The following is a 26852-nucleotide window of genomic DNA, read 5'->3' on the forward strand; positions in this document are numbered from 1 at the left end:
AGGCGTCACCAGTAGCAATCAGGTTGGCTGCAAAATCGTTCTAAGGCTTTGCTATTTGGGGAAGGGGGTCCAGCACAGAGAGCAGGGGACCCTGTAGGGCACCCCCACCTTCTCACAGGTGCACCTGAGGAGCGCGGTGGTGGGTGGCCGGGGGTGCCACAGCCACAAGGCTCTCCGGAGGAACAGAACCGATAGGATACATATGTATATGTGTACTTTACGTGCAAATATATTTTAACACAAGTTTTTATGTAAGAGATTTACCTACAAGACACACACATATATATATATACATATACATATAGGAGATTTGTATCTAAAGGGATTTGTATATAAAGGGGTTTATCAGGAGAAACTGGCTCATGTGATTATGGAAGCAGAAAAGCTGATTCTGTCTTCTACGAGCTGGAGACCCAGGAGAGGCAGGGGGTCCTTCAGTCTGAGTCTGAAGGCCTGGGGCCTGGGGGAGCTGACGGGGTGCATCTCAGTCCTGGGGCAGGAGATGACCAACATCCCCGCTCAAGTCACACAGGGAGGTGACCTTCCCCTCCCCCCACCCTTTTGTTCTATCTGGGCCGCAAAGGGCTGGGGGAGGCGGCTCCACACTGGGGAAGGCTCATCTGCTTTACTCAGCCTCAGATTCAAATGCTGAAATAACTTTTAACCAGATACCTGGGTGCCTGGGAGCCCCGCCAAGTTGGCAGGCGAGCTGCACCTTCACACCTGCGGGTGAGGAGCCGGGTTGCCTCGTACGGAGACCAGGGACGCCCCTGCTGGAGGGGGGTCAGAGGTGTGGGCGCGGGGCCGGGGGCGGGGGCACCAGAGCAGTGGCTGAAGCCCGGTCCACGTGCCCGGATCGGGACGAGGATGGTGTTCTAGGGGATGCAGAACAAAAGGCCAGTTTTTCAAATCATTCCTCACTTGAGGCCAAGTGTGAATGCTTGATAATAAGTGCATGAGGTGAGAAAGTAAGAGTCAAACGCAGTCCTCCACTTCTCTCTCTGTCCTTCCGTTTCTACGCAAGCAAGGTCCCAGAAATTATTGATCATGTAACAAGCCGGGAACATTTCCAGTCCCCCGCGTGGTTTCTGAGGCCACAGGAACGAACTTGTCCGATTGCACTTTTTTCTTCCTCTCCTTCTTAGGCGGCGATTTGCTAAAAAGCTCAGAGGTCGTTACTTCTCCCCCAGCGGAGCTAGCGACTAAAAGGTGGTCCCCCTCTGGGGGACACACTCCGTGTGCAGACGCGCATGACTGTGGCCCCCGGGTTCCAAGCGGCCTCTTCAGCTGGAGGAGCCTGAGCGTGAGCAGGCTTAGTTCCGTTCACGTTTGCAGATCAGAACGTCCACTCACATTCGGTGCCATTGTTCTTGGCCTTTCAAACCAGGTTGGAGACTCTAAGTGACCTAGAACCTTCCTGGTGAGCCGACCTAAGGAAACCCCTCACAGGGACGTGGCGTTGCCAGCTTTCCCGACGGCCTGGCTTTCCCTCTAAATGTTATTCTTCTTGTTCAAGTTCACGAGCTGCTACATATGAGTGGGGCTGTGTTCTGTGATTCTGTATCCATCCACTCTCTATCCAGCTAACCTAGGCTATCACCAACGTGGCTATCCAATTCATAAAGCACTTTGTTACAATATGAAGATCTCCTTGGTGGGAAATTTGATTCAACCCCTTGCCTCATGTTGTTCAAAAATGACCACTTCTGGGCCATGAGCCCTTTCTCCCTTTACCCTCAACAATGATGTGAATTTGTTTAAACTATTATGTCCTACAACTAAAGTCTTTTCTTCTTTGCTGTACATTGTATCTCTCTTCAAAGTACTTGGCGCCCTCTGTGTCTACTTATCCAGCTGAGTGACCCAGGAAGGACAGTGAATAAATGCATTCTATTTTTGTGTCATGAAAGTAATCCAACTTCAGGGATGGGACCGCAAGCCTACTGCCCCCATTCTCTTATTTTCTCCTTGACACTCTCAGTGGAAAGGACGGGCTAAGAGTGTAGATGTTGGTTCTGGGAGGACCCGGTTTTGAACCTTGGCTGGTGACGGAGGAAAGTCCCTTTCTCTCTCTGGGACTCCCTCATCGCTTGGATGGAGTTGAAAGCAGTCCCTTACTGGTGGGGAACGTGAGTGACTGTTGGCCTTCAGGGTACTGCTCACGACAGCCGGTGCGCTGGGAGCCTGATGCTGCTGGAGAAGCGGCCTCCTTGACTGACACAGCTGCACACTGGTGGTTGCCGCCCCGACTCAGGAAACTCCACTCTTGTTCCAGTGGTGACACGTCCAGGACGTGCCCCTGATCAACCAAGCCTCCCCATCTTCCTACCACGGTTCCCCTTTGCCACGTGTTGGCTTTTTGGAGGGCATGAAATGACTTGCAGCTGACAGCACACAATGAGGAGAGAGATTCCAGGGAAGGTTGAAAGGGGTCTGCTCCCTGGTGGAGAAAGACTGAGACGCTGCACCCTGCTCCTCCCCATCTAAGCATGGTTGCAAGGGGATGGGTCACTCGAAGCTGTGAAAACACAGAGCAGCACAGCAGGACCAGCTGCCGACCCGCAGAACACGGCAGAGAAAGAGCAGAGGAAGAGGCTGCGTCCTTGGTGGACCACTGCACCACACCCCGGACTCTCCTCACAAACTTCTTGGTACAGGAGATGGTTACACGTCTTTTGTGTTTTGACGACCTCTTAGCTGGCGATTCCACTTCCCGCAACTGAATACATATCCCTAATGGATAGAACTACACAACCAGACTTTCATTCTCTAACCAGCCAGCCTCTTTTCCTTTCTGCCCTCTCTCTCCCAGAATTACTTGTATGCTAAGAGCCTGACAGGCATGACTGAGACTCCTCCAGAGCGGGTCCCTCTCCATCCGCAGCGACAGGGCTTGGGAACACGAAAGAGTGAGTCAAGGGTGACAGAGTAAATTAAGAAGAGCTTGGCCATCCAGCTCCCTCAGGCAAGTTCTTCTCCTGCTGAGCTCCCTGCGTTCTTTTCATTTTCCCTTGGTTCTTAATGAAGTACTTACTTGGGCAAACTGCCTAGAAACTTCAGTTGGAAACTTGACCCTGGAAAATTCCTTAATTAGAAATAATGTGATTAATGACGGGGCTTGTGTTTGCTAATAAATAAACTCCGGCTTCAGATACAACTTTTGGATTCAGGGGAAAGGGTTAATGGCTTTGCTTGCCTGGGAAGGTCGGACACTCCCCTCCCTTCGGTCTGAAGAGGAAGAGACTAAACGTAAGCGGTCCAGGGGTTAGCTCCTGGGGGTGGGGGTGCTTAGTAAAGGTTTCAGGGATTAGTAAATAACAAGGCAGACGACTTTCCACAATATGAAGCAACTAATAAAACACAGAAATGGAGGAGGACGGTAGGGTTTCCTGACTTGGGAGCCTGGGAGGTGGGATTGGCTCCTCTGGTGTGGACTCAGGGCTCAGAACAGGAAAGCAGTGGACATGGGGGCAGCTGGGGCCGAGCCGGGAGAGGGGGGGCAGCAGGAATGTGGGGGGACAGAAGGCAGGTGGCCTGAGGCCTCTCCCACAGAGTCGGGAGTCAGGTGAACCTGGCTGGGAGGAAGTGAAGTGTTCACCTTGTAGCAATGGTTCTCCGCGGGCGCCCCGCGGGCCTCTAAGGGACCCCTGGTCTCTTTTGAGGGGTCCCTGAGGTCAACACTGTTTTCATAATCCTACTGACACACGACTGGTCTTTCTCACGGGGCCGACCCGGGCGCCAATGGGCGGAAGCCTCCACGCTGACCCCACCAGAGCTTTCACGCGGATCCGGGTGGCGGTGCCGTGCTGGCGGCCGCTGCATTCTTCACGGTTGTGCGCGTGAGTGAAGCTAAAGCATGCCAAGTGCACTTAGGACTTCCCTTGCTGAAGGTGGTAAAACATGCTAATTTCATTAAGTCTTGACCTTTGCGTGCTCTTGAACAAACATTTTGAGCAGTGATACAGGAAACAGGCACAGAGCACTTCGACCTACCGCAGGGCGTCTGTCTCCAGGAAGACTCGGTGGGGTTGTTCGAGTTGTGAGCCAAATCGTCCTGTTTCCAAACAGCACTTCTACGTTTAGAGGTGTCTGACAGGTAAACTATGGTTATTTAGACCTGGGTATTTTGCAGCGATCTTCCCCCACATGAACTAAGTCAAATCTCTTGTGCAGAAGAATTGTAAACTACATACGCAGACACCTGAGCCTCAAGAAGGCAGAACCTAACGCCTTGTGAGGTGTGGACCGTGTAGGGAGTTTCTTCCCAAGGACACAGTGTGGATGGAGGCAGAACACAGGGAAGGGGCTTGACAGTGAAGCTGACAAGACAAGTGCTCCTTCTGTCAGGTGATCAGAGTCAAGGCCCACAGGCAACACTCCGGACCCAGGATGTGATGCACTTGAGACAGGAATGTACCTCTGTGGTCTTCCTTCCAAACCCCCAGTCTGATCACGAGAAAAAAATACCAGACAGATACCGGCAGGAAGACCTTCCATGAAGCACCTGACCGGTGCTCCTCACACCGTCAAGGTCACCAAAAACAAGGAGAATCTGAGCATCAAGCAGACAGTACTGAAGGCTGGCAAGAGTGTGGCCTGTGAAGTGGAAAATGCCTCTGCAGACAACAGCTGGGAGTTTCTTGTGAGTTTCTCATAAGCCTATGGAGACAAGACAGCTAAATGCCATGTGGTATTCTGGGACAGCAAGAAGGGACATTAGGTAAAAATTAAGGGCATTCAATAAAGCATAAGGACTTCAGTTAATAATAATGAGTCAATACCTGTCCATGACGTATAACAAAGTTACCACACTCATGTAACGTATTAACAACAGGAGAGCTGGGCGCAGGGTACAGGGGGACTCTGCACTCTAATTTTTCAGTCAATCTAAAACTCTTCTAAAATAAAAAGTTTACTTACATATATGAACTAAGGAGCCTGCCACTTCAAGGAAAATAACTGATGGTCTTTGTTCCAATGATAAAATGTGAGCTCTTCCAAGTTCAGATTAGAGTTTTGGAAAACTTGTATGGATGCCCCTAAATGGCTCCCTCCCAGAAACCTAACTTCTGATGAGATCTGATGATATTCACAAGTGAAACTTTTAAGAATGTTTAATTTTAATTTAATTTAATTTTTAAATATAATTGATTGTCAAATTGGCTTCCATACAACACCCAGTGCTCACCCCAACAGGTGCCCTCCTCAAGGCCCATCACCCACTTTCCCCTCCCCCACCCCCCATCAACCCTCAGTGTGTTCTCAGTACCCAAGAGTCTCTTATGGTTTGCCTCCCTCCCTCTCTGCAATTTTTCCCCTCCCCCATGGTCTTCTGTTAAGTTTCTCAAGTTTCACATATGAGTGAGAACATACGATATCTGTGTTTCTCTGACTGACTTATTTCACTCAGCATAATGCCCTCCAGTTCCATCCATGCTGCTGAAAATGGCAGAAATTCATCCTTCCTCATTGCCAAGTATTATTTGTCAGTTGATGGACATTTAGGCTCTTTCCATAATTTGGCTATTGCTGTAAGTGCTGTTATAAACATAGGGGTACATGTGCCCCTATGAATCAGCACTCCTGTATCCCTTGGGTAAATTCCTAGCAGTGCTTTTGCTGGGTCGCAGAGTAAAAAAATAAATAAATAAAATAATGTTTTATAATGAAAAACCTGCATAACATTTGGAAGTATTGCTTCCCCAAAGACTGATGGGGTGTTACCAAATCACTCATTGGTAAGAGATTCACTGAAAGTCCAAGGTAGATGAGTGGATTTTTCTCTCTTTTTTTAAAAATTTTTTAAAATGTTTATTTATTTATTTATTTATTTTTAATTTTTTTTTTTTCAACGTTTATTTATTTTTGGGACAGAGAGAGACAGAGCATGAACGGGGGAGGGGCAGAGAGAGAGGGAGACACAGAATCGGAAACAGGCTCCAGGCTCTGAGCCGTCAGCCCAGAGCCCGACGCGGGGCTCGAACTCACGGACTGTGAGATCGTGACCTGGCCGAAGTCGGACGCTTAACCGACTGCGCCACCCAGGCGCCCCTAAAATGTTTATTTTTGAGAGAGGCAGACAGAGTGTGAGTGCAGGAGGAACAGAGAGAGAGGAAGACACAGAATCTGAAGCAGGCTCCAGGCTCTGAGCTGTCAGCACAGAGCCCCATGTGGGGCTTGGACCCACGAACTGTGAGATCATGACCTGGGCTGAGTCAGACACTCAACTGACTGAGCCCCCAGGCGCCCTGACAGGTGGATTTTTCTAGAGTGTGAAAAGCTCTCTGATGTACCTTCAGATTTGCACCGTGTCTGACCTGTAAGGAACTACTGTGTGATGTCTTTGGTGTAATACCAAAAAAGAATGCTCACGATTTTCTGGAAAGACCATTCAACACAGCTCCCTCTTCCAAATGAATATCTACGTGGGGCTACATTTGTTTCATATGCTTCCCACAAAGTAACATCTCACAACAAACAGAGTGCGGAGGCGATGGGAGAACCCAGGTTTCCTCTCTTATAAAGCTGGATTCCCCCCTCCCTGGCCTTTGAGTTGGGCCATCTTGGCTACGGGGGGTCTCCTTCTGGTAAGAGCTCTTTGGAAACCAGGAACGGAGGTGGAGGCCTCCCAACACATGATCTTTCCTACACAGTCACCTCAGGCTTAATTGTTTTACAAGAGATACTCTCAGATTTGCAAAGTGTCAGGTGGACTGAGTAACAGTGTGTCACCTGTCCAGTTTGCACCTGGGATTGCAAAATTCAACGCTTCCAACTACGATGACTTAGATAAGCTCACCTTTGGGAGTCATTTGATTTCAAAGTAAAATTTCAGAATGGGGGCACTGGGGTGGCTCAGTCGGTTGAGCCTCTGACTTCGGCTCGGGTTCGTGAATTCAAGCCCCACGTCGGGCTCTCTGCTGCTGGCACAGAGCCCACTTCAGATCCTCTGTTCCCCTCTCTCTGCCCCTCCCCCACTTGCTCTCTCTCAAAAATAAATACATGAAAGAAAAAACTTTTCAGGATGGATTTAGGATCTATGCACATTTTCATAGCAATTTATGTGCCTGTCTTCAATGCAGGGAGGTGACTCGTATTTCTGGCTCTGGAATAAGACAGCTAGAGTTCAATTTTGAGGCATTCGGTTATGTGCTCTCTCAGTTACGTGCTGCTCAAGTTACTTTACTTGGCCTCTCCGTGCCTCAGTCTCCTCTAAAAGGCGGCGGTGGTGGGACTGACCACAAAGTCCCGTTGCGTGGTTTCCGTGCCATGAAACTTGCAAATATTGGATGCATTTCTCTCTGTATAAATAATATATGTGTAAATATATGTATAAACATAGGCAAATATTTACACAGGTTACATCTATTTGTGTGTTTATGCACAGACTCGTGCGTGTGTTAGGTGTGTATGTGCACATGTTACACACTTACATTTCTATCTTTGGTATTACAATTTCTACACCATTTCCCTGCGAGGTTCTGGGAGGTGAGGCCATGTCTTAGCTGTCCGGCACGGGGTCTGGCCTCAAGTGAGTCTTCAGTAAATGTTCATTCACTTGGATTGCTGTGGGAGGAGAGTTTCATTATGAACACTGGAAATCTATGCTCAGAACAAACCCCTTTCCCTTCCTACAGGAATAGCTGCTGTTTCCACTGCCTTTCTGCGATCGTGGCTGCCAGTGCAGTGCCGGATGAGGGCCGCCCAGATGGTAGCGGCCGTGGGGAGGGAGCAGGACTCCCCAGGAAGGCGAGGTCCGAGAGCGGCAGCTCTCTGCAGGGCCTGGCGATTTTGTGCATGGCCGAGCACATCCACGGCTGTGGCCTCCCGATTAATTTCCATTTTGATCTGTCAGCTTAGCTATCGTGGGATGTGAAGAAAGCCAACGCTGCTGCTCCTCAGACCGACCAGGACAGACAGGCATATGTGCCTATGCACGTTCTCATGCGTGTGTGTGTGTGTGTGTATACGTGTGAGGCTGTGTGGACGCGGGGAGTGTCCGCATCAGCAGGAGAGCGCAGGACCCGCCGTGGCGGCCCCAAGAGGCAGGGGTGCTCTGCAAAGATCACAAAAGTGAGAGTCAGATCTGGCCTGGAACGCGCCACTTAGGACGATGCAGACTGGGGACAATCACTTCATGTCCCCCGGAACGGAGTTACTCACAACCAAATAAAGAGATTGGACCTGGGGTGCCTGGGTGGTTCAGTCGGTTGAGCGTCCGACTTCAGCCCAGGTCAGGATCTCGCTGTCCGTGGGTTCAGGCCCCGTGTCGGGCTCTGTGCTGACAGCTCGGAGCCTGGAGTCTGCTTCAGATTCTGTGTCTCCCTTTCTCTCTGCCCCTCCCCCACTCACGCTTTGTCTCACTCTGTTTCTCAAAAATAAATAAATGTAAAAAGAAAAAGAGACTGGACCTATGACCTCTGATCACCTCTGAGCACCCTTATAGCTCAGTGGTGTCAGGGGCCTTGCTTTCTCCCTGTGCCTCTGTCTCCTCTGCTCAACAAAAACAAATCCGGACTTCAGTTAGGACAGATTTTATTTGAAAAGACGGTTGCAGTGCAGGGAGGGGGCTGACGTCCCAGACCAGTTCAGCTAGTCCTTCAAGCGGCCAAGGAATCTGGAAGGTGCGTATCTGAGCTGGTCACAGGCATACAGGGGGCACCCGTGAGCCTTGACTAAGTCGTATTGCAGGAAGCCGTGTCCCGGGACATGAAAGCCGGGGGTTTCTTTTACTGCTGCTGTTTTCCAGGAACACGGGGCTCAGGTACAACTGAACGTTTTCTCCTCAAAGCCAAATCCGCTTTGAACTCGGTGGTGTGCGGTGACCCACCAGCTGCCCTGAGCACAGAAGGTTCCTGCGGGAATTGGATGCTGATGCTGGTTTACAGGGTGAATATGAGTGCCTGTGGCCGAACGAACCTTCTGCTCTGGAGGCCAGATCTGGGAGCTGCATCTCGGATCTCTCTCCACTGTCAGTAGGGGGAAGTTCTACCTCAATGTCTTAATTGAGTGAAGGTTTGCTTCTCTCATGTTGAGCTGGAAGGCCGTGGGCTGGTGGGCCGATGACATAAAGGACCAGGGCCCCTCCTGTCTTCCTACTTCTCCTTCCTGGTGTGTGATTTTCATCTTCACGGTAGAAAGACGGTTGTTACTCTTGTGGGCATCATTCTGCATTCTGGGCAGGATAGGGCTTTGCCGTTTTATTCAAAAAGTGATATCCTTTTTTATGGACCTCTGGGCAAAGCTCCCTGGGAGAATTATGTCATATGGTCATGCCCAGCTCCATGCATTTGTGGAAAGTTAAATATAGTGTGAAAATGCCCCATCTCGTGGCGAAATTCCTTGAATATGGAAGCTTTGTCTTAAAATATCTAGTGAATTTACTCTACAAGTCTATATTTGTCTTAATATAAAAATAATATTTTAAGTATTTATCAGTTCAATAAGCCTTCCCCCCCCCCCCTCCGTCCCATACTGGACCAAATTTGAGGACAGGCCTTATCTACTTGGTGACCTTGAGCACAACAGGACACAAGCCAGCCCCCTTGGAGCAGTGCTCACTTGGGCCCTCCCAGGATGGCCAGCTAATTATCACTTTATGAACTCACAGTTAATTGGACTTTGTAGCCTTGAAAACATGGAACCCAGGAGGTCTGAATTCAGAAATTATGGATTTTCAGTCCAGAGAAAACACGTGTTTAGAGAAAACAGGTTAAGATTAGTCATGGCTGAAGCTGCCCTAAAGAGAGATATTGATTATCATTTGATGCATCAAATAATAACAAAATTGCCAGGTATCTCAGGATTTTCCAAAACAAAAGCCATGATTGAACAGCATTGGTTTCTGAATCCCTGTCTGTGGCCTGGAGAACCGGCTCAGGCTTGGAAGCCTGGTGGAGAATCCGTGGTCTCCTTTGTGGGAGAGAATTGCTCCTTCCGTATGAAGGTAACACAGCCGGCCCTCCGATGTCCAGGTTGTGGGACAGAATTGCTCTGACGTCACAGAGTGTCTTGTCTCTTTCATGTTGGTGCATTCACTTAAAATGGAATCGCTGAGCCCCATCCACACGTCAGACGCTCTCCTAGGACTGGGGATATGAGGCATACAGCCCCCGTCCTCAGACAAGTGCACAAGTAACTCTTACAGAGGGACACGCACCAACATTAAATAAAATCTGGTGATGATTACATCAGAGAGTGATTCTGGGGGTCAACCTCAGCCAGGGTGGTCAGGGAAGACTATCCCCAGCCAACGATATTCAAACCGGATCCAGCTCTAGCAAAGAAGAGGCATTTCTATGCAGGCCGTGGCGACTTTGGATTTTAGCTTGGACTTTGCATCCGTCCCTCTATGATATTTTTATCAATTACTCCGAGTTATGTTATCTGACATCACACAGAACTATTCTCTCCAACCTTACTGCTTTCAAGTAAATGAACACCTGTCCCTGTCAACGGCCTTCCTAATCACCCATTCAACAGTCCCTGCCTGTGTTTGGAGCTTCTCCAACCCTGATGGCTCCCTTCCAACTGGGGACCCTGTGCCCAGAACCGGCACCACAGCTTTGGCCATGAGGCCCCAGGAACTGTGTGGATGTGCCCGCTGCCCCCCCACCCCGGGCCTTGCTGGTTACTCCCCAGCACGTGGCTCCGTCCCGCCTCGCTCACGCACACTCACCGAACTCTTCCAGAGATGCCCGTGTGTTGAGGACAAGCCTGTGCCTTTGAGCAGAGGCTCCAAGAATGCCTCAGGCTTTGTTCAGGCCGAACATTCAGATTTGCGCAGTTATTCTCATCCTTTGTAATTCGACCCAATTCAAAAAAGAACAAAACTCATAAAAAGCATTGTAATAAAAAAAAAAGTGAAGGAAAATAATATGTTGCTACACTGAGCCACAGAGAGCTCGGCTTTAGTGAGATTTCCGTCTGGGAAAGGTTCAGGTATAGGTCAATCTTTGCTTTTCTCTTTCTTGCTTAACCAGCCGCTTGCTGGCTCATGGCTTCTCCAGGTGCCTGTAATGAGAAATGTGTCCCAGTGTAATTACAGAGATAAAGGCTCCGTGAGCATGGGCCCGGAGAGCAGGCATTAGGAGGGACCGTGTGCTCAGGGGCTGGTCCCACTGCTCAGCTCCAAGAGCCCGAACCGAAGGTATGGAGTATCTCATGGGCAGCTGGTCTCGAACCTCTTTGCCAGGGAAGCCAAGGATGGCCTTTCCTCCCGTAAAGAGGAAGCCCTGTCTGGGAAGTCAAGTGAATTTGCATTTGTGGTGGTGACTGGCCACAGGACACCTTTGAGGCATTTTAGCTGGAAGATAAAAGCTTTGGGTGAACAGCATTTGCCTCCTTCTGACTAGGCTGTCAGTGCTGCCATTAGCCCATCCATCAACCTATCCACCCATTCATCTATTAATCCATTCCCCCTCCCCTTCAGTCATCCAGCCACCCACCTCTCCAATCCATCCGTCCATCTACCCACCGACCCGCCATCCGTCCATCCGTATGTCCATCCGACCACACATGTAGGCCCACCAGCCTCCCTTTGCCCACTTGTCACCTTCCCTAAAGTGCCTTTTCCAGGGTCCCTTCCCCCTCTCATCTGGGGGTCTAAGGTGCTCTCTGTGTTGGGGAAGGTAGGCGAGGTGTGCAGCCCACCTCAGCTGGGGCGGGGCCCGCGGTTCCGATGACCCCAGTGGACACTGGTATATTGTCATCATAGCTATGCTTGACTCAGTGCTGTCCACGGGGCTGGACTCCCATCATGTGGAATTGATTTGACACATTTACGAGGTAGGCGCTGCAATCCACACTTTACTGAGACCAGCTTGGAGGACTTAAGTGCTTGCCCAGCGTCCCACAGCCACGAATGGGGGAGCCCGCAGTCAGACCCACGCAGTGTGGCTCTGAGGCCTGGGGTCTCTGGACCACCGCCGCTCTAATCTCTTCCCTCCAGGAATGAGTGAGGTCGCAGCTCATTCCGCTTCAGGGACCGCCTACCCACCCACCCAGACCCCATCACAAGCTCTCCAATTAGCCGGCGCTCGGGAATAAGCCACGGCCACGGCCACGGCTCGCCACCTGGCCGACGGTGTACAAGGTGCTGAAGGCCTTTGCACACCGTTACCATGGATGCTGCTCCCCTCCTCAGGTAGGGATATTGCCGTGCGCCGCCTGGAAAACAGAGATTCAGCCACACCAGCGGATGACTTTAAAGACAAAGCTTTCTTTGCTAGAGAGAAAAGAAAAAATAAAATAAAATAAAATAAACCATCACAAATTCTGAGGTATCATATTCATTTGGCTTTTGGTTTTGTGCTTAGGATTCATTTTTGTGTTGAGCTGGTGCTATTGTGGAGTAAGATATCTGAGCTCTGACTTCCAGAGACAGTGCAGCACCGGGGTGACATCTGTCATTATGGGTAGCCGCGGCCTCCTGGACAGGAAGCGGGATGAACTCAGTCACGTCCTTCCCTTCAGATTGGTGGCTGGCGGTGGTCCAGAGTTCATCTGTGCTGGGATCGCGTCCTGCAAAGCACCGGGCCCTGGCTGCCGAGTTGGCTTCTGGACATTCTATGTGCAAGCGGGTTTTCAGAGGTTCTGTGCCAGCCACCTGCTGGGAGGGTCCCAGACATGACTGGCAGCTGGGGATCAAGGAGGAGCCAGGTGAGGGTCCGGCTTGTGGAATCCAAGCCGTGTCTGAGGGACCCCACCTTCCTTGGCAGTGGCTCGAACCTGCCTGGAGCAGCTCAGGGACACCTGGGAGGGACAGATCCCAAACCCGGCTGAAATCAGAGCTGCTGGCTTAAATTAGTTTTTAAGTTATTATTTAGATTCAGTGAGGTTGTATCTTTCTAGTATGTAGTTCTGTAAGTTTTGGCAAATGCATTCAGTCATGTAACCACAGCTACAGTAAAGTTACAGAATGTTCCTTGCCCCCCTCCCCAGCTCCTGGCAACCACTGATCTATTTCCTGTCCTTAGAGTTTTGACTTTTGGGAACGTCCTACAAACCGAATCATACAGTATGTGATGTTTAGAGTCTGGTTTCTTCCAAGGAGCATGATGCGTTTTTGATTTATCCAAATTGTTGAGAGTAGGAGGAGTTCCTTCTTTTTATAACTGATCGTTTTCCATCAGTTTGTCTATCTACCCATTCCCCAATTAAGAGACATGTGCATTGTTTCCTTTTTTTTTTTTTTTGGTGAATTTTAAAATGAAGCTGCCATCAATATTTGAATACAGTTGTGTGACAAAGATTTTTTTTTTTTTAATTTTTACTCCGATAAGTTCCTAAGTCTAGGATTGCTGGTTGTTAGGTAAAGTTAAACTTGTAGGAAACTCCCAACTGTTGTCCATAGTGGCTGTGTCATTTTCCATTTCGCTGGTAGTGAATGGGAATCCCCATACACCACACTCCTGCCAGCATTCAGTTCTGTCTGCTTGGTCGTGTTTAACTGGGCCGTTCTTGTAGGGTGTGGCGAAATGCTGTTGTGGTTGTAGTCTGCATTTCCCTAATGACTGCAGATGTCGAGTGTCTATCAGATGCCTATTTCCCGTCTGTACACCTTTGTGAGGGAAGTGTCCATTTACACTCTTATTTTGTTGCTTTCAGTTGTGTATGTATTGAAGTGGAGAGAAAAGAGAGAGTACAAGAGAAATTACACAGCCTGGGGGAGCCTGGGTGGCTCAGTCGGTTGAGCGTCTGACTTGGGCTCAGGTCATGATCTCACGGTTCGTGGGTTCGAGCCCCGCGTCGGGCTCTGTGCTGACAGCTCAGAGCCTGGGGCCTGCTCGGATTCTGTGTCTCCCTCTCTCTCTGCCCCTCCTCTGCTCATGCTCTGTCTTTCCCAATCTCTCAAAAATAAATAAGTGCTAAAAACAAGTTTTAGAAATTGCACAGCCTGATAAAAGCAGTTGGGAGTGCAAGTAGAAATGTGGCCTTCCAATGCTGCATCTGGTACTTTGTCCAAAATTCCAGGTGAAGGTCTACATCCGGTTTATTTTAGGATAATAACAACGGTGTGGCAGGCACCTCCCCAAACAAAGACCCTGTTCGTGGCCACTCTCAACTCCATCCTCCGCGTTATGTTTAGAGCAAGCCGTCAGTATCTGATCATTGCTATCGGTGTGCAAGACAGATGATAGAGCTTTAATTATACCAATAGATTTCATATTATTTACACTGCCGGATAATGACCAGCTCATGTTGGTTACTCAGTAAACACTCGTGGAATACTTATAAAATCCGGTCCCTGCCACCTTGGACTGTGTATTTGGTTTGAAAAGCCAACACTGAAGTCATCAGAGAGAGAATTAAAGACATAATTGGTGACACTAACTGTTGAAAATGGGCACCAGTAAGAAGGAGGGTGAGTTTTATGCAGTTAGGAGGGTCCACTTGGGAGAAATGGGGCTTGTGTTGGGTGTGGAAGGGAGACAGGCAGAGAAGATGGCGAAAGAGAATCCACCTGAAAAGGGCAGGTGTGAGCAAGGTATGATGGAGACGTTGGGGGGGATGGGATGATGGGAGATGGGATGATGGGAGGATGGGAAGATGGGGGCTGGGGCCATAGGGGGTGGGGGACCCAGGCCACCTAGAGCTGAAGGCTCACACCAAAAGCAGCACATGGTTGTGGGGTGGGGGACGTGGAGGCTAAAGCTACAGAGGCCAAATGTAGCCTCATCCTCCCACCTCCCACCCCCATCCCCCATCCACCCTGATGTCTGTGTTGGATCAGGACTTACACTGTCCAAGTCTTCCATCCACTTTGGCCACAGACTAGCTGCATCACTGAACTCACCCAGGCGAACACACCTGCTGAGTGAAATGCCACCCTGTTGGATTTCTACTAGCAGGGAGACATCACTCCAACAGGAAATGTCTAAAATTTAATCATATAAATCAGCTCAAACCAAGAGCTGTGTGACGCCAGGCAAGAAAAGAAGAAAAATCCTTAGGCTTCACCAGAGAAGAGGCTCAACATGGAGCTCTCATTCACCGAGATGACTACTGTAGAATTCCTCCTTAATCACGCGCCTCAAGACCTGTGCACCCGCGGGCTGCGGTAAATCACATTTGCCGCACAGTTCTGGCCATTTCTCTGGCCCCTTAAATATCGCCTCCTTGGTTGCTTTTATTGAACCAACAATCCATATGTACATTGATTAGATTGCAACAGGGACAGTGCTTTGTTCAGCTGATCGTGGAAACAAAATCTATTTGTCAAGACTAAGTCCGCGGTCTAGACGATGACCAGATCTCCCAGGAGCACCCCAGTGAGGGGTGGCGTGGATGCGTCCACGACTGGGCTTCTGACCCTCAAGGGCAAATGAGGCTGGGTATCGAGCTCCACTGGCCAAAGGGCTGGTTCCCCACCCCCCAGCCCTGGTTCATGCAATCCCTCAGGGGTCCCACCCCATGCTCACAACAATATGCTCCTTCTGCCTCAATTGCTCCTTCAGGATTGCTGGGCTCCTGGCCTCTGTGTACCTGTTCTGATGTCACCATGAAAGCTTTGCTTGCTGAGACCTGTAGAGGCACGAGGAGTAGATAGACCTTGATGGCTCACAAGGATGGGCCTGTGGTGAAATAATCGCTTCATGTCCCAGAAAATAAAAGATAAAAAAAAATCAGCAGACACACGGGAGGCCCACAGCGCTGCACAGCCACAGAGTGATGGTGCCAGGGATACGTCCGCACCTCCTGAGACTCACCTTCCAGGGGAACACCCGACATCCACACCTCCACGGAACTCTCCCCGTAACCGATGCGTCAGCACCCTGTGGCCCTCCTGTACTTTGCAACGGTTCCTTCAGAGCTGCTGGTCGACCCCATGTGCAGCCCTCACAAGGTGGCCTTTGTCTCAGACACCAGCCTGGGTAGCGACTCCCTCACCTAGCCCCCAGATCCACTGGTGTTGCCTTTGGGATGCATTTTTTTTCAGTTTGACTCCACATCCCCCCGGCGAATGTGGTCAAGGGTTTCTAAAACACTCTTCTAACGCTGATGCTCTTGAGATCAGATCTACCCAACACCTGTTTTTGTAAACAGAGTTTTATTAAAACACTCGTGTGTGTGTGTATTACCTGTGGCTGCAGCACAGACATCTGGCCAGCAAAGCCTACAGTGTTGACTCCCTGGCCCTTTGCAGTACTAGCTTGCCGATTCTGGGTTTGATAGTTGTGAGCGTCTCACGGTAAGTGTTCAACAGCTCTACCCTCAGGAACGCCTTCGGTGCTCAGTAAATGCCCGAGGTGGGGTGGGGGGAGAGCCGGAGGGCCAATTTGCAGGGGCTCCAAGAACAGGGCAGGGTCCCGCTCTCATCTCCAAGAAGCCTCTTGACTCCTAAATGCACTTCAGTGATTTCTCCCGTTGCAGACGTTTGCTTGGTGGAGGTGATGGCTGAGGGCCTTTGGCGTGTTCCCTGTGGTTTGAAGGAGCTTAGGAAGAACCAGAGACCTCTTGGCCCTCTGATGCCCTCCCCCAGAACTCACCCCCTAGGCTCCTGGCTTTCTCTTTATTTGCATCCTTGTGAGATTCATAATTGTGTGAAATTGCATGAAATGTGCACTGCATTTGATTAGCTCTGCCTGCGGCTATCGGCAGGTACAGTATATGTATATACAGTGATTTTGAATTTAATGATTTTTGCAGTTAAGCCCGCTAGAGCTGGAGGGGATGTATAGTCACCAAGGTGAAGGCAGCAATTTACGGGGCAGCCTCTCCTCCTCCTCGCGCCTGGTGATCCAGCAGCCTCCACGTACGGTTGCTTAATTGGGAAAGAAAGGGAAGGTTTTGAGCAACTCGTTTCTATTCCTGAAGCAGCCCTCTATTCCTTCACCACTTCCCCTCCTCTGTCCATCGAGGTGAGTGAGGGGGCATGAGTGGGGAAGGCTTGGACCGCCCTGCTCGCAGGCACTTTCTGGGCACAGAACACAGGCTCCCAGTGGTTTCGAGCTCTGAAGGGCCAGGCCCGCCTACCCCGAACTTGCCTTATCGCGAGGCACCTTATTGCCGGCCCCTCTCTGGTGATTCTGATTCAGTGGCTCTGGGGTGGGGTCTAGAGCCTGCATTTGTTTGGGCATTTCTGGAAATCCTTGGCAGGTCTGGGGGACAATTGGATTTGTCCGTAAGCAGAGGATAACGCCAGCTGACATCTTTTCTGTGCTTCCCTCGTTCGTCTGTCCCTCTTCTCCTGAGCAGGTGGCTGTACCCCCGTGTCAGAGGGGAGCGAGTGGGGGCCGCTGAGTGGGTCACCTGTGTAAGGGTGGGCCTTCTGTGTCCCTGGAGCTCTCCTGGGGCTCACGGGAGGCATGACGGGTGTCCCGTGTGTCTATGGGGCCTCAGAGAACAAGGGTGCAGAGAAGCCCCACGGAAGGCACCCTGGATGTGATAAATGGGGCATCAGGGAGGATTCTCTTCCTGAGTATAGGCTCAGGAAGAGGACTGCTGCCACGATGAAGTGCCCGCAAGGGGCAGGCTGGATCAAAGGCCTTGCAGAGATCAGCATCACGAATGCCCGGGGACAAGGCGTGTGCCGGGGCCTCTCAGGCTCGGAGCTCAGACGGGGATGTTCACAGCCCGGCAGGACACTTCTGGCTGTCGGCAAGGTCTTTGCAGAAGAGCCGGAAACGGACCGATTCCTGGCCTGCCCGCTGGGGTCGTCGACTTTTCTCCAGCCCGGCCACGTCGTGAGATGCTTCCGCTCACTGGGGCCGGGCCGGGGCCACATTCTCCCTTCATCGTGGGTGGCTTCCAGCAAGTGCAAAATTACGCATCTGGGTGGGTTTGGAGACCACGTGTGAATTTAGGCTCATTCGCCTGGCGGGTATGTGACCCAGCAGCAGATCATCTGCACAACAGGTGTCATCGAATCCACAATCCAGGGTGACGAGAATGCAGCACAGGGCCCTTAGTGAAAACGTAGTGGCCCAGGATGATGGCAATGTGGACGCTGTTGGAGGTAGGAGGGGAGGGGAGGAGCCGTGACCCCGGGGCCCGTTTGGCTCACTCAGAAGCTAACTGCCAAGCCCAGGAGTCTGTCTGTGGGCCCGTTAGAGTCCTGGGTTTTTTTTCTTTTTAATTTTTTTAACGTTTATTTAGTTTTGAGAGAGAGAGAGAGACAGAGAGTGAGCAGGGGAGAGGAAGAGAGAAAGGGAGGCACAGAATCAGAGCAAGGCTCCAGGCTCTGAGCTGTCAGCACAGAGCCCGACGCGGGGCTCGAACTCACGGCCTGTGAGATCATGACCTGAGCTGAAGCCAGATGCTTAACCGACTGAGCCACCCAGGCGCCCTGAGTCCTGTTCTTAACGAACCAAGTTAGGACCAGACCTGACAGACACAAGAAATCAGCCCTACGTGCCAGGGAGTCTGCAAGGGGGCACAGGAGTCCTGACGGTCTCTTCCTTGGCCTCTTTTCAAAAGTTGGCTTCTTGGATAATTACCCAAATTTGGATCTCTTTGCTTTAAGGTTTTTTCGTTGTGTTTTTTTTTCAGGGTTTCAGGGAGCTCAGGAGAGAAGCAAGTGCCATAGACGTTTCTGTCATCACAAAGCTGATGGTTTATATAATCTTGGGCGCTCCTGTGCGAGAGCACATGGAGGTGAGCTCTCAGGCGAGGAGGCGGGTACCTCAGGGGAGGGAAACGCAGAGAACACGGCCCCCTTCAGTCCTCTGCACCCTGGAAGGTTTCTTGAAGACATCATTGTCATGGTTTGCATTCTTGCCTCTGTTCCTGTTATATGTGTTCAAAATATTATGCCAATACCCCTGATGGTCGTAGGCTTTCGTGTATTGTGGTTTCTTGGCGATGGTGACACTCCCAGCCACCCTGCAGGTGGGAGGGGCGGGAGGTGGGAAGGGCGGCAGGTGGGAGGCGCCCTGAGCTTGGAGTCGGGAGTTCAATTAGGGAGTTTGGTCCCTTGCTCCGCAGGTGACTGGCCTGCGCTCACGTGGCCTCTCCATCTTTGCAGGCTGGACACCCGCTTGCTCACCCCTCGGGGTTGTTGTGAGCCAGGATGTGTGCGGACAGTTTGGCGATTGGCTCTGAGATGTCCAGCTTCCCAGGCCTGTTTGTCTCTGACCCTGTTCTGCAGACAGGTGTGAGAGACAGATGTGAGAGAAAGGTGTGGGGAAGCAGGGGTGCGGGAGAGAGCACTGAGCACGGGAGTGGTCCCAGCTGAGACGGTCAGCCTGATCCCCACCGGAGCCCGGAAGCAAGACACGTGCCACAGCGCTGGCCCCACCGTGAGGTGTGGGTGTTTGTCAAGGGCCACTGTTGGGAGGCACAGAGGCCATCCTGAGAGCTGCTGCTTTGTCCAGAAAGGGGGCCTCTGGGGCCATTGGCCGCCAACGGCTCCAAGACCTAGGCGTCTGCACCCAGGGCACTGATGGGTCCAGCTGGGCACCAACGGCATCTCCTGTGCCCCTGGATGAGTTGTCACCACAACACACAACCTAAACGTGAATTTCGTACAGTTTACAGTAATACTGAGTGCAATGTATCATAATCCTTGTGCCAAAAAATAATTCACAGCGAGGGGAAAGATGACACCCTTTTTCCTGTTTGCTCATCGCTCCTTGATTGAAATCCATTAATAAACTCCACGGAGAGTAGAGTGTGGGACCGTATCTGGCTCCTTCCATACCCCGCCCCCCACATCAATCCTTAAGGTCCTGCAGTCCGATGATCTCTGGAGACCAGGGGGCCTCCTGACCTCTGCCTCGTGTGCAGGGCCCCCCAGATGGTCAAGGTCAGCTGACTTGCTGAGTCTGCTTCCTAGTGCAGAGTGCCTGGCAGACGGGAGCCCTGAGGTGGGCGCTCCCTCTGAGTGTGACCGGCACGTGGACATGTGAAGCCAGAGCCGCTGTCTACAGCTGCACTCCTACGTCCACCCCATTTCACAGATGAGCAAAGTGAGGCAGAGAGAGGTTCTGTCACCTCCCAAGGTGGCCCACTCAGCAGCCTGTCTGCCCTTGTCCCAGATGGAGTCCAACCTACCTGTGCCCATTGCCTCACTTCCCCACGTTTCTAGCCATTTCTTTAAATTTTTTTTTTAACATTTATTTGTTTTGTGAGAGACAGAGAGAGAGAATGTGAGGGGGGCGGGCAGAGAGAGAGAGAGAGACACAGAATCCGAAGCAGGCTCCAGGCTCCGAGCTGTCAGCACAGAGCCCAACGCGGGCTTGAACCCATGAACCGTGAGATCATGACCTGAGCCGAAGTCAGACATTTAACTGACTGAGCCACCCAGGTGCCCCAATTCTAGCCATTTCTCACCTGGATCACCACACGTGCCTCCTACTCCCCCCTGCCTTGATTTCCCCCATAAAACCCTCTCTCCTTAAGGTCGCCAGATGGAGAATTCTAGAGTGTATCTCATGCTGTGCTTCTGTGCACGAAGTCCTTCAAGGGCCCCCTTCTGAGTTTCTCAGTGCGGGCGGCCATCCCAAAGTGCTGCAGATGGCAGGCTTAAACAACACGTTTCCCACACTTCTGGAGGCTGGGAACCCAAGGCCAAGGTGTCGGTGGGGCTGGTTCTGCTGACGCCTCTTGTCCTGGCTTGCAGATGATGTCTTCTCACTGGTCCACATGTGGTTGTCCCTCTGTGCACACATCTCTACTTCTCCTCTTCTTTAGCGGACTCCAGTCCTCTGACTGGGGCCCCACCAACGTGACCTGGTTGAACCTTGGTTACCTCTTTGAAGGCCCATCTCCAGTCATGGCGGGGGTAAGGGTGCCTCTTTGGGAATTGGGCGAAGATAATCCAGTGTAAACACCTGATATGGGGGCAGTGTCTGCTTATTTCTCCAAATGGCGCTCTCCTGGCCCTTGACCACCCCCGCTTGTACCCCATGCCCAGCCATGCGAGGGTAGTTCAGACCCTAAAGTTTTCTCAACCTCACCAACTGTGCTTTTGCACAAGTGACCTACAGCCCATGACCCCCCACCCCCATCCCGACCTGTTTTACTCTTGCCCCAGGCTCAGGGCTGTCACTCGGCATCGTCCGCTCCTGGTCCCAGGATGGCATCCACACCCTTTCCTTTTGGGCCCACATCACGGTCACCAGTGGGCAGTCTCTTCCTCAGAGGCCATAACAATCCAGAGGCAGGAGTCTGGCTTGTTCCTCTTGTATCTTCAGATGCCAACCCTACAGCCCTGTGCCTGGGGTCTGGGGGACTCGGCAGAAAGTAACTGGGAAGTGCTGATGACTGGTGCTTCTGACCCCTCACTCCACACACTCATTCTCGGCCCTGCAGGCTGCTTGGGGCCGTCGGCATCCACCACCGCCTGTGAGGTATGAGGTTCACTCTGCTTCACAGACAAGCAGTCTGACACTCGAGGATGTTACAGGGCTTTGCCGTGGCCACGCAGCTGGGGGGCGGCAGAACGGGGGTGCCATCCAGGGCCACCAAGGATGAGAAAATCTACTGAATGACGGGAGGCTGTGCCAGGGTGTGACCAGTGTGGACAGTGCACGGGTGGGGTCACGGGTGGGTGAAACTTCAGCAGGGAAAGCAGAGGTAAGTTGCAAGTGTCAGGGAAGGCAGTCACCACCTCCTTTCCGCCCATCCTCTATCAGGGGCTGGACACTGTGCCTGGGCTGGAGGAAGTCACTAGTAGCATCTGGGCAGTGGGCAGTGGCCCCAAAGCCATTCTAGAAACTGCTCTGTTCCTTGCTACGAAAGCAACTTTGCGGGTTTAGCCAGTAGCATTTGAAGGTATCACTTCCCGTCCGTCCTTGTCTGTGCAATGTCGGCAAAGCACGTTCTCCCGCGTTCCTCACTCTGCACTGAGAGCAACAGTCAAGTGTTAGAGCCACGTGGCCAACGCAAACAATTCTGCTACACACCCGTTGAGTCAGAGCCTCCGAAGGCGGCGTCAGGGCACGACTGGGAACCTCTGCTGGCCAGCTCTGCAAGGTGTTTCCTGGGTTGCATGGTAGGACTCCGGGTTCAAGGATAAACTAAACTATTATTCCTAGGAGTTGCTCATGGGAGGTTAATGAATTGGACCTCATGTAAGGGTACAGAAGTGAGCACCAGGTAGCAGGGAATGGTCACCAACAGCTAAGAACATCCTCCTAGCACCTACTACTTCCTCCTTCCTTTGACTTCTCTGACTTGGTTGTTAGAACTCCTTCATTCTCTGTTTTCCTGCTTTGTATCAACACTGAAGGATTGTTCTGTTCCATCAGAAAGCTCATGATTCACAATCCTTTTGAGAATATGGGCGAGAAGTACAATCTGATTAAAGAGAAACCCAAAGCAACATCTTGTTCAAGCAGGTGGCCCCAAATATGTGCAGGTATATGGAGAAGACCACCCCCAGTGCTCTGCCCCACATCCTTGCATATCTTATCTGGCAAGATTTAGGAGTCCAAAGAAGAAGAAAAGGGGGTTTGTGTAGGAGAAAAGAAAATTGTCTAATTATGATTTGCTTTATGAGCGACACTTAGCACCTTCACCTGATGCACTTCCGGTGCCTTCCATCAGGACGGGAGTTGGATGACCTAGCCTCTACCTCGCTCTAGATGCCCCGGGCCTCCTCCCCTCTGTGGGAGGGTCTGATGGGGCTGCCGGGAGTCTCACTGCCTCGGCTCGGCTTTGTCTCAGTGCATTGGGTGGGGATGAGAGCCACTGCGAGGTTTCCTCATGGCACCATTTTGGAGTGGGTGATGTGTAGACCCCGGAGCTGGGTTCCTTGTGCTCAGGAAAATGGTAATGGCAAACACACACTGCATGTCAGAAACTATTTTAAGTTGTATTTAAGTTCAATCTCCTGACTCTCCTACAACCTTTGTGAAGTAGGAATCACCGTGACCCCCAAACTGCACGCATGGGGAAACCGAAGACTGAGTCATGGCTGGTGAGCGGCAAAGCTGAATTAGGGCCGGGGCCATCGGCCCCAGGGGCCGTGCCTGCAATCACTGTGCTACACTTAGCAGGAAATGGAAAGAGAGGGTTCCTAGAGCAGCACTGCTTTCCTAAAGGGAACAGAAACAGGAGGCATTTTCAGGCTCCTGGAAGGAAGCAAGTTACTCATCTGCCTCCAATGTTGTATTTAGCCTCCTGAGCCTGGTGAGTCCCTCCTGCTTTTCGAGGAAAGAGAGCAGCGGAGACACAGTCAGGACAGGGGGGCAGGACCCGCAGACAGAGGAGGGACTCAAAGCTGAGTAGGCCTCAGGAGGCTGACCACCGGCTGCACGGAGAGGCTTGAGGGAAGGGCTGGCTTGTGAGGAGGGGCTCAGCCCACCCCCAGCCCTTCTCCCTCTGCCTTCATTCCGGTGGCCTTCTGCACCTTCCTCTTGCTCATTTTCCTGCTGCACCAGACAGGCCCAGGCTAGCCTCTCCCACAGTCGTCAGGTTGGCCAAGGTGGGGCCCCTCCCCATGGAGACCTTGGCACCCTCCGGGCAGGGCCATGGTCAGAATGGCTCCTTTCCTTCCTGCAGGGCACAGCATGCTCTCACTCAAGGCTGCCCCTGTGGGGACCCTCTTACTGGTCCTATGCCCTCTCTCCCTTTGGGGTCTGGCTAAGTCTACCTGGAGCCTGAGCCCCTATAAGAGCTCCTTCTCTGGAAGCACTCATCAAATGTGCCATTACTCATTTGATTCTGTTCCCCTACAAGCTTGTCAGCAGCAAGAATGCAGGGCTGCACCGTTCGCTGGAATCTGCCCTGTCAGTCTTCGTGTCTGCATGCAACAGGTGCTCAGTAAATGATGCAGACTTTGCACAGGAGGATGAATTAGTGAGGGAAGGGCCTAGGGAAAAACGCCAGCCAGACCACACATCTTCTCCCAGTCCTGCAGACCTGGGGGACAGAGATTCTCCTGTGTAGCCCCAGTTATGGGCCCCAAGAAGGTGGAAGCTCCCTCTGCCTGAGTCCTCAATGTTCCAGCTCTTGCATGAAGCCCTCCCTGCCTCTTCATTGTCCCCCTGGCCCCTTGGCCTTGAAATGGGCCTTCTTTATTTCTGTTGCTTTCCTAAGTGTTCTGACTTAGCTGGTCTGAAGTGCACCCACACAGGGAATCTCTTCAAGCCCCGAGGCTAAGACCACCTGCTGAGTTCCTTGAGCCTAGAAGGGAAGGGGTGTCCGGTATCTCCACTTCCACCCCTCCTCCTCACCCACTCCCACAGTCCCCGTGGAAGAGGATGGGCTTGTCCTTCTCTGTCTCCTTTGGTTTTCTCCACAGCCATTCTACAAGAAAGTACCTAGTGCCTCACATTTGCCAGGTCGTCTGAGCCCCGAGTGTGCGGGATGAAGGAGACAGCCCCTTCCTGGCTCCCTCTCAGCCAGCAGGCTAGCAAAGACCTGCTCCTCTGGGACTGGCCAACAGGCTGGTGTGCAACTCCCAGCGGCTTCTGCCAAGTTGCCCAAGTGCATAAGAAAGTCTCCTTGCCGGAGAACCCTCACCATAGAGAGTCCCTGCCTTCCAATGTCTTACAACCTTTCTAATATGAGGGAAATTTCAAGTGAACGTTGGCAGTAAATTCCACAATGGACAGAACCCTCCATTTATGCCTGTGTCTTCCACTCAGCTGGGAACATGATGAATAGACCTGCTGCAGGGGAATCTGAAAGGAAACTGAATTTAGTAGCCACACGGTTCATTATTGGAAGTGAGAGCTCTGAAGAGAGGAGAGGAAGGGGGTTAACTTCTCCCTTCTCTGATACCATTCCCCTGAACAGTCCTTGGAACCTGCCCTTGATAAGAACTTACCCCTTCACCACCAAGAGTGTTCAAGGTCAAGTCAACCCCAGATGCTGACTCTCAAAAGATGCCTCCAGCTTCCACACTTGAACCCATGAAGTCATGATGGGATTACAACATAGCCCAAACTACTACAAACTATTGCAAACTATAAGGAATCCAGTGTTGGTGCGTCCAACTTTGGAACCAGGCACAGTTGAAGGTTGGTGATCTACGCAGCATGCTAAAAGTTCTCTAGAAAGGACATTGTGTGACGGACAGTAGATTATTCAAAGTTGTCCTATAAGTATGGATTGAATCATATATTGCTTTTAATATTTGGTAGATCATCATGAATCACATTTTCACAAACCACAATGGAAGTTTAGTAAAGGCTTTCCGAATGTGTTGGGTTATTATTTTTTTCTGCACCAAAATCTCCCATTAAATAAAGCATGGAATCAGTTGTATTTTATTCTACTATATATATAAAAAAATCAAATGTCATCGAGCACTGATGCTGCTGGATTTAGTCCAATGTACAAAGGACAACTTTAATTCATATATTACCAGAAGAACTCAAATCCTGTCCCATAAGAATCAAGTGCACATGCTCCTTCCCTCTTGATTTATTTTGTGATTTTAAAGAAAATTGGTTTGAAGGTTGATAATAAAATATGATATGACACAAGAAGAAGGTTTATATAGCAGAGTGCTCAAGGACCAGAATGGAAAATGGCTTGATGTCCTGTATATCAGGTCACATGCTTCCCTATCCATTAGCTTCCAGCCAACACAGGCATATTTTCAGCTGATCAAGTGTGTGTAGTTGGGTCATGAGCTCCCAAAATATGTATGAATTTGAACCTTGTAATGCAACTTCAAGTCAGATTAGTGAGTCTACGTTTAGATTGATGAGTCAGATAGACACAAAGGAAGAAAACAAGGTAGAAAACAGAATGACCAACCTGAGGAGCTCGTAATTTTTTTTAAGTTCAATTTAATTTAATTAAAAATGTTTATATATAATTTATTGTCAAGTTAGCTAACATACAGAGCATACAGTGTGGTCTTGGCTGTGGGGGTAGATTCCCATGGTTCATCACTTACATACAAAGTGTATGCTCATCCCAACAAGTGCCCTCCTCAACGCCCATCATCCATTTTCCCTCAGCCTCCCATCAACCCTCAGTTTATTCTCTGTATTTAAGAGTCTCTTATGGCTTGCCTCCCTCTCTGTTTGTAACTATTTTTTCCCTTCCCTCCCCCCATGGTCTTCTGTTAAGTTTCTTAAATTCTGCATATGAGTGAGAACATATGATATTTGTCTTTCTTTGACCGACTTATTTCACATGAGAGTCAAGATTAAATGGCACATGCACAATCTAAACAGAGATTCCAACAATTCCTGCCACTGAGGCTACTGTTCACCCACTAGGAGACCCACTGATTCCAGTAAGCTCAAAGACAATCTCAGAATTTTCTACATAGTTCCTTGCACTGGATCAGAATTTCATCCCTAAATTAGAGGATTGTTGAGTACCAAGACTTTCGGTGCTGAATGGGCTCAGTAGAAGCTTGGAGGACAAGAATCACTGGGGAGGTTAGGCAAGGCTGCAGCTGAGCCTGGAGGAAAAGCAGGTGTCGTTGGGGGATGGGGAGGGAAGGGGGAGGGGCACTAAGCTGTGCAGTCACCGAGGGAGGAAGGAGAAAGGCACGTGGGAGCTAGCAGATAGAAGTCCAGATGTGCCCCGGATTGCGTAGTTCAAGGAGATGGCCTGTGAATTTGGATGTGATGAGGGACAACCTGGGAGCTCAGCAGAAGAATCAAGATGCAGTGAGGATGTCAGGAGCCACTTGCGGGTAACTCAGTATGGGGCTGATGCCAGTGGTATTCTGAAGGACTAATGTCCAAGGGAAGAAAGTGCATCATTGAAGGATGTGTCTGTGAAGCTGTAGCATGACCAAGTGACAGCCAAAGAGCCAACTGCACCCAAGGGAACCTGGCTCCCCTCCAAAGCCCTGCTCCAACCAGCCTGCAAAGGCAGAGTGGGCCAAGAATGGAAGGGGGTCTAGAAATTACCCCAAGCCTGCAGATACATGGTCTTAAGATGGGCTTGGGGCTGGCCATTCTGAAACCGCTGCGCATGTTCCCTGGAATTGC

General features: G+C 50.9%; 1 non-coding gene across 1 annotated transcript; it reads left to right on the forward strand.

Moving 5' to 3' along the window:
- Positions 1 to 13671: 13671 nt before the first annotated feature.
- Positions 13672 to 13756, forward strand: TRNAP-UGG (transfer RNA proline (anticodon UGG)). Its single transcript has one exon. It is a non-coding gene; the product is annotated as a tRNA-Pro (tRNA).
- The last annotated feature ends 13096 nt before the right edge of the window (positions 13757 to 26852 follow it).

This window comes from Prionailurus viverrinus, chromosome A3 (assembly GCF_022837055.1).
Source record: "Prionailurus viverrinus isolate Anna chromosome A3, UM_Priviv_1.0, whole genome shotgun sequence".
In the NCBI taxonomy this organism is placed as follows: Eukaryota; Metazoa; Chordata; class Mammalia; order Carnivora; family Felidae; genus Prionailurus; species Prionailurus viverrinus.